Source organism: Musca domestica, unplaced genomic scaffold, assembly GCF_030504385.1.
Source record: "Musca domestica strain aabys unplaced genomic scaffold, Musca_domestica.polishedcontigs.V.1.1 3, whole genome shotgun sequence".
Taxonomy (NCBI): Eukaryota; Metazoa; Arthropoda; class Insecta; order Diptera; family Muscidae; genus Musca; species Musca domestica.
Genome location: NW_026712299.1, coordinates 7,391,099 through 7,398,829, shown reverse-complemented (window position 1 = coordinate 7,398,829; position 7,731 = coordinate 7,391,099). Strand labels below are relative to the sequence as shown.

The 7,731-nt window shown below is 33.9% G+C and overlaps 1 protein-coding gene and 1 non-coding gene across 2 annotated transcripts in view; one reads left to right on the top strand and one right to left on the bottom strand.

Moving 5' to 3' along the window:
- Positions 1-7,731, top strand: part of LOC101894472 (tyrosine-protein kinase Btk29A) — a 347,714-nt gene that overhangs the window by 81,593 nt on the left and 258,390 nt on the right. The gene's annotated exons all lie outside the window — the stretch shown is intronic.
- On the bottom strand, positions 254-326 carry TRNAK-UUU (transfer RNA lysine (anticodon UUU)). The gene has a single exon. It is a non-coding gene; the product is annotated as a tRNA-Lys (tRNA).

Sequence of the window (7,731 nt, the reverse complement as noted above, 5' to 3'; positions counted from 1 at the left end):
ATAATATTAATAATTATAATAATTATAATTATAATAACAATAATTATAATAATAATAATTATAATAATAATAATTATAATAATAATTATTATAATTATAATAATAATTATTATAATTATAATAATAATAATTATAATAATTATAATAATAATAATAATTATAATAACAATAATAATAATAATAAAATAATAATAATAATAAATTAAAAATATTTTAAAATACAAAATAAAATTAAAAATAAAAAAAATGAACTCGCCCGAGCAGGGACTTGAACCCTGGACCCTTGGATTAAAAGTCCAATGCTCTACCGACTGAGCTACCCGGGCACATGTTGTATGGCTAACAATATTGCATGATATTCCCGCGTGGCCAGTTGTCTATCAATTGTTTTTGCTGTGGTTGTTTTGGTTAGCTGATTGGCTGGTTCGCTAGCTGAGTGACCCTCACATTTGTTTGGCTATTAGTGGTGAAACATAAAAGAGAAATTTTCTCTTCTCTTCTCTCCCTCTCTTTTTCTCTTAAAACTGTGCTCTTTGTTGTGCGGTTTTGTTATTTGTTTTGCTTTACTCTTTCGTAAACGAAATTAATGTTATTTCCTACCTCTCCCTCTTTGCACAAACAGTAAATGTTTATTGAATTATTATAGCATGCTATAAAAAAGTATTCAACATCATATATTTTTGTAGCATGATAGATTTTTTTTGTAGTAAAACATTAGTATTGTGTGTGTGCTGTTGAAGTAGTTCAGCCGAGTATTGCTTGCCTGTATACATTTTGTGGTATACATTTTAATATTCTTCACCACTTATCAGTCGTTGGAGGAGAGTACCTGCCACCTATTGGCTCTCTACAGAGAAGTGGTGAAGTGAATATTGTGCCCAGCATGGGGTCAATTTAAAAATAAATACTTATATTGTTGTTGGATGTGTTTTGTTGTTCTTTTTTTTGTTTTACAGAGTTCATTTTCCTTTTGTATGGAAATTGGTGATAAAGTTACTGACTATTGAGAATTCCTAATTGGGGACTTGCCATATAAAGACATTTTTCTTCTCAAGGAGTTTTCAGAACGGGAAGTTTTTATAGAATATATTTTCCAGGACTTCGATGACACTCAAATATCTGGCATTAATTCACCTTAAATTTTGTTACAAATGTTAAACTCAAAACATATCTGCTAGCCAGTTTAGGTTGTTTCTTCTCCCTAAACTACTTATATTGTTCATTTTTTCCGAGAGTCATAAAATCATTCACATCAAAGCCTTCTTTTCCTTGAATGAATATTAAAAAAAAATGTTTTCAAATCTTAAATGGAAATGGAAAATCCCCACAATATTAAAACTAGAAATGACATCGCACCACCTCTAATCTGCCATTACAAATGCTGGGCACGCACAATCAGGAGATTTATAGTTCTCTGTGGAAAAAAAACATAAAACGGCGATGAGAAGTCAAGAATTATTACAACTTCTTTGTGGATGATTAATAATAAGTTTATGTTGTAATAGAGCAATAAAACCATGTGGACATTACAACATTCCTTAGAATTGAATTTTTTTTGGAGAAAAACTAATTAAACCGATTTTTAGAAATTTTATTGACTAATTTTAGAAGTTTTTCCGAAAAAATAAAATAAATAAATAAAAAACAAGATAATTGCCGCAATTGAGATAGATGCTGAGATACCGTTTGAGTACCGATCGGTACTTTTAATTTATTAGGAGTTACAGATGGGTATTTTAAAGGCCTTTTATAGAGACCTTCACATCGGCTCAATAGTCGTGTATTTTTAAGAATTTTTCAAAGACTATCTTTATGTCAAAAGACGTGTTTTTTAAGAGTTTTCCAAATACCTTCTTTAGGTTAAAATGCGTGGATTTTTTAAAAATTCTTCAAAGAACGTCAAAGACCGTCCTCAGGTCAAAAGACTTGGATTTTTTAAGATTTTTTCAAAGACCGTCTTCATATCAAAAGGCATGGAATTTTTTAAGAATTTTTCGAGGACCATCTTTAGAAAAAAGGCGTGGATTTTTTACAAATTGTTTAAAGACCATCTTCAGATCAAAAGCCTTGTCTTTTGAGAATTTTTAAAATCCCGTCTTCAGGTCAAAAGGCGTGGATCTTCAAATCAAAAATCGTGGATTTTTTTTAGAATTTTTCATAGACCGTCTTCAGGTCAATAGGCGTGGATTTTTTAAGAATTTCCAAAGACCATCTTTAGGTCAAAAGGCTTGGATTTTTTTTTAAGAATTTTTCAAATACCGTCTTTAGGTCAAAAGGCGTGTTTTTTTTTAAGAATTTTCACAAGGACCATCTTTAGGTCAAAAGGCGTGGATTTTTTAAGAATTTTTTAAAGACCGTCTTCAAATAAAAATAATGGATTTTTAAGAATTTTTCAAAAACCATCTTTTGGTCAAGAGCCCTGTCTTTTGATAATTTTTAAAACCCCGTCTTCAGGTCAAATGGCGTGGATTTTTTATGAATTTTTCCAAAGACCGTCTTTAGGTCAAAAGGCGTGGATTTGTTTTAAGAATTTTTCCAAAGACCGTTTTCAAGTCAAAAGGCGTGGATTTTTTACGAATTTTTCCAAAGACCGTTTTCAAGTTAAAAGGCGTGAATTTTTTAAGAATCTTTCAAAGACAGTTTTCAGGCCAAAAGGCGTGGATTTTTTAAAGAATTTTTCCAAAGACCGTTTTCAGGTTAAAAGGCGTGGATTTTTTAAAAATTTTTCAAAGACCGTCTTTAGGTCAAAAGTCGTGTTTTTTTTAAGAATTTTCCCAAAGACCGTCTTTAGGTCAAAAGTCGTGGATTTTTTTAAGAATTTTTCAAAGGCCGTCTTTAGATTGAAAGGCGTAAGTTTTTTAAGAATTTTCCCAAAGACCGTCTTTAGATTGAAAGGCGTAAGTTTTTTAAGAATTTTCCCAAAGACCGTCTTTAGGTCAAAAGTCGTGGATTTTTTTAAGAATTTTTCAAAGGCCGTCTTTAGATTGAAAGGCGTAAGTTTTTTAAGAATTTTCCCAAAGACCGTCTTTAGGTCAAAAGTCGTGGATTTGTTAAGAATTTTTCAAAGGCCGTCTTTACGTCAAAAGGCTTGGATTTTTTTAAGAATTTTTCAAAAACCGTCTTTAGGTCAAAAGGCGTGGATTTTTTAAGAATTTTTCAAAGTCCATCTTCAGATCAATAGGCGTGAATTTTTCAGAATTTTTCAAAGACCGTCTTCAGGTCAATAGTCCGTGCATTTTTTAATAATTATTTAAAGACCGTTTTCAGGTCAGAAGTGGTGGATTTTTTAAGACTTTTTCAAATGCCATTTTCAGATCACAAGGCTTGGAATTGTTTAAAAGTTCTTCAGGTCAAAATACATGTTTTTTCTAGAATTTTTCAAAGGCCGTCTTCAGGTCAAAAGTCGTGGATTTATTAAAAAATTTTCAATAGACCGTCTTTAGGTCAAAAGGCGTGTTTTTTAAGAATTTTTCAAAGACCGTTTACAAATCAAAAGGCGTGAATTTTTTAAGAATTTTTCAAAGACCGTCTTTAGGTCAAAAGGCGTGGATTTTTTAAGAATTTTTCAAAGACCATTTCAAGATTTTATAAGAATTTTTCAAAGACCGTCTTTAGGCCGTGGATTTTTTAAGAATTTTTCAAAGACCATTTTCAAGATTTTTTAAGAATTTTTCAAAGACCGTCTTCAGGCCAAAAGGGCTGTTTTTTAAGAAATTTTCCAAATACAATATTCAGACCAAAAGTCGTGGTATTTTATCCGAGACCGTCTCCTGATCAAAAAGGGCGTCTATTTTTTAAAAATGCAGATGATCTTTGACCTCTTCAGATCAGGTCTTGAATTTTTTATAAAAACGCCTTCATATCTCAATTCCAGATACAACAGAGACCTCAATATCAAATGTCGGGATTCCAGCCCTATCCCTTTAACCAATACCAAATTTAGTACCATTTAGTACTTTTCGTACAATTATGGTACACGTTTCCGCAACCACATCCATATCTCAATTCTAGATACATACAGAGACCTCAATATCAAATTTTAATATTACAGCTCTATCCCTTCACCGAATACAAAATTTAGGACCATTTAGTACTTTTCGACAGAAATATTGTACACATCTCCAAAATCACCTCCATATGTCTAGGCTACACATGAACAACGACGCTAATACCAAATTTCCAATTTCAAGCACTCAGTGTTCACCCAATACCAAAATTGTAGTACACATTTCCAAAAACCACCATCACCACCTTCTGCAATCAAATGTTACTTTCCAACCTTTATTCTCATGCCAAATTTCAAGTTTTTAGCTCTATTAGTTCACATAATGGTACCAATTGGTACCATTTTAGAACGTTTAGTAACCTTAAACTTCGAAACCTTTGAAAAAACCCTTTGGTACATCTATCCTGCATTCTATCAGTGACTCTCATTCCAAATTTCAGAATTTTTGAATTCAATTTTTAGTATATTTTAGTATCCTACACACTAAAACTAAACCTCGTGGAGATTTTCTAGATTCTGGCTTTAGCTGTTTCATCTGGGCGTAGATTCTCATTCGGTCAGTACTACTGTTTTATTTCCATCTGTCCGTCTGGCTGCCCTTCTGTCTCTTTGTGAATGGCCACGAAAGCCATTTTAAATGTCTTCCAAAGTCCTGGAATCATACCAAAGTATATCCGTGGTAACTGTGGCAACATCCTAACAAGAAAATTTCCATTCCCCCCTTGCCTAAATGAAACTATCAAACAATAAAGATAAGGATCACAGAAAAAACACAGTCACACTGATCAAATACACAAAACATCCCTTTTGCCTAACCCCAAACAGGAAGAACTGTGGAAAATTTTAATTTTTTACGTTTTTTTTGTTCAAAACAACCACTCCACAAACAATTGATCTGTTTGTGCGTGCCTGGAGAGAATGGTTGGTCGTACGGTCTTCGATCATCATTTTGCATGTTGCGCCGATGATGATGACGATGGTGATAAACATCTTCTAATTGTGCAGAGAATTGAACAAATGCATTTTAATATATTTCAGATCGTCGTCGAGTTGTTGGTGTTTTGTTTAAATAATTCCCCCTTCCCCTTCAGTGAGCATTGGGTGAAGAGCAGCGAACTCATTTCCTGTTCTGCTGCAGGCTATGAATATTGTTTTTATATTTGTTTATAATAAATTTTATATTTTATGGGAACGTATTATGAGAGTCAACATCGACAAGAGGTAATAAATATAATTTGGAAAAATTTTATTTGTGTCATTTAAAAAGAAATGTCTTAATCGCAAGTGGAACATTTGACCTTAAAGAGCTAAGGAGGGTGTGTGTGCGTGTCTTTTTAAGGGGAGAATATTGTTATAGTTTGAATACAAAATTGCTGATACGTAATTAAATTTCCAAGGATGCACGACGATGTCGGTAGGTCTGAGAAGCTCGGAAAAAGTACTTTAACTGAAAGATTTAAATAAAAAAAAACTGAAGATGGTCTTTGTAGGACTCCTAAAAACCCAATGTCTATTAAGCTGAAGGAAATCCTTGAAACTCTCATTATTATGGAACTCCTGGAAAAACATTTCCTGTAAAAGTCCCTATGTACAGAAGTTTTTCTCGGGATGTGAGAAATTTGAAGACAATTTGACCCTTATTTCATATTTTATAAGAGATATAAATATAAGCAATTTTGCCCTTCTGTTGGGGTGGTATTTGATGGAGTGGGTCGATATTGTCCATTTTAGCACCTGACCCAGCACTGGCAAAAATATTGGAATGAGTAAAGTTTGCTCAACAGTTGGAGATCCTTTTTTGTTGTATGAGGAAAATAATTTTCTTTGAAAATTTCGGCCTTTTGTGGGTGAGGTACCAGAAGGAGTGAACCGATATTTCCCATCTACGAACTCGATGTATGTTTGATAATAATATTACGATGTGGCAAGTTTTGACCAATTGAATACCCCCTTCGAGAGATATCGTCTCCTACCTTCGGAATTCCTTCTACAGGTCTTCCATAGAGAGAAGACCTTTACAGGTCTTCTATAGCCATACGACCTTTCACAGATCTTCTAGAGAAGAGAGAAGAACTTTTACAAGTCTTCTATACCCAAAGGAACTTTTACATATCTTCTATGGACCGAGAATCTTTCGCACCTCTTCTATAGCCAAAATAGTTTCTTTCAGGTCTCTGTAACCAGAAGACCACTGGTATTTTATGCCCAGAAGACCTTCTTCTGCTATGGCCAGACGATCTTTTTATATAAATATTTACTATAGCCAGGATTTCTATAGCCACGAGACATTTTAAAGGTTTCCTATATTCAGAAGGTTTCATATCCATTGCGAGAAGGTGTTTACAGGGCTTCTGTAGCCAGAAGACCTTTCATTGGCCTTCTATAAACAGAATACTTTCTACGAATTTTCTATGTACCAAAGAAATTTTACGATTCCAAGACCTCCTCGATAGACAGAAGATATTTTACAAGGCTTCTATGATCAAAGGACTTTTTACAGGTCTTCTATAGCCAGAAGACTTCTTTAAGGTTTTCTATAGCACGAAGACGCTTTGCAGTCATTCTAAAGGAAGTCATTCTATCAGGTCCTATCAGGTAGGACCTTTCATAGGTCTTATATAGTCATAAGGTTTCAAATGTTGTTGATAGTCAGAAGAGCTTTTGCAGGTCTTCTATTACCAGAAGACGTTTTTAAGGCCTTCCATGACCAGAAAACCTTTTACTGGTCTTCTAAAGCCAGAAGAATTCCTTCAGCTCGTCTATAGCAAAAAGACCCTTTGCAGATATTTTAAAGGAGGAAAACTTCTAACAGGTCTTCTATAACCAGGAGACATTTCAAAGGTTTTCTATAGTCAGAAGGGCTTTTGCAGGTCTTCTATTATCAGAAGATCTTTTACAGGTCTTCTATAGCCAGAAGATTTCCTTCAGGTCTTCTATAACCTGAAGACCTTTTTCAAGCCTTGTATAGCAAGAAGACATTTTGCAGGTATTCTAAAGGAGGAAAACTTGTAGCAGGTTCTCTATACACAAAGGACCTTTCACAGGTTTTCGATAGTCAGAAGAGCTTTTACAGGTCTTCTATTACCAGAAGACCTATTACAGGTCTTCTATAGCCAGAAGACTTTCGACAGGTCTTATATAGCCAGAATACTCTTTATAGGTCTTCTATAAACAAAACACTTGCTACAGATCTTCTATGGTCGGAAGACCTTTTAAAGGTCTTTTTTAATCAGAGGGCATTTTACAGATATTCCAATGGTGACAACTTTTAACGGGCCTTATACTGGACTCCTATGGCCAGAAGACCTCTTACAGGTATTTTATAACCAGAAGACCTGTTACAGATATTCCAATGGAGAAAACTTTTAACAGGTCTTCTATATCCAGAAGACCTTTTACAGGTCTTCTTTAGCCAGAAGACCTTTTACAAGACTGCTATGGCCAGAAGACCTTTTACAGGTCTTTTATAACCAGAAGATATTTTAGAGATATTCCAATGGTCGAAACTTTAACCGGATATTCTATATCCAAAGACCTTCTACAGGACTTCTACGACCAGAAGACCTTTTCAGGTATTCTATGGCCAGAAGACCTTTTATGGGCCTTCTATAGCCAGAAGACCTTTTGCAGATATTCTAAAGAAGAAAAACTTCTAACAGGTCTTCCATACCCAATGGACTTTTTGTAGGTCTTCTATAGTCATAAGATCTTTCACAGGTTTTCGA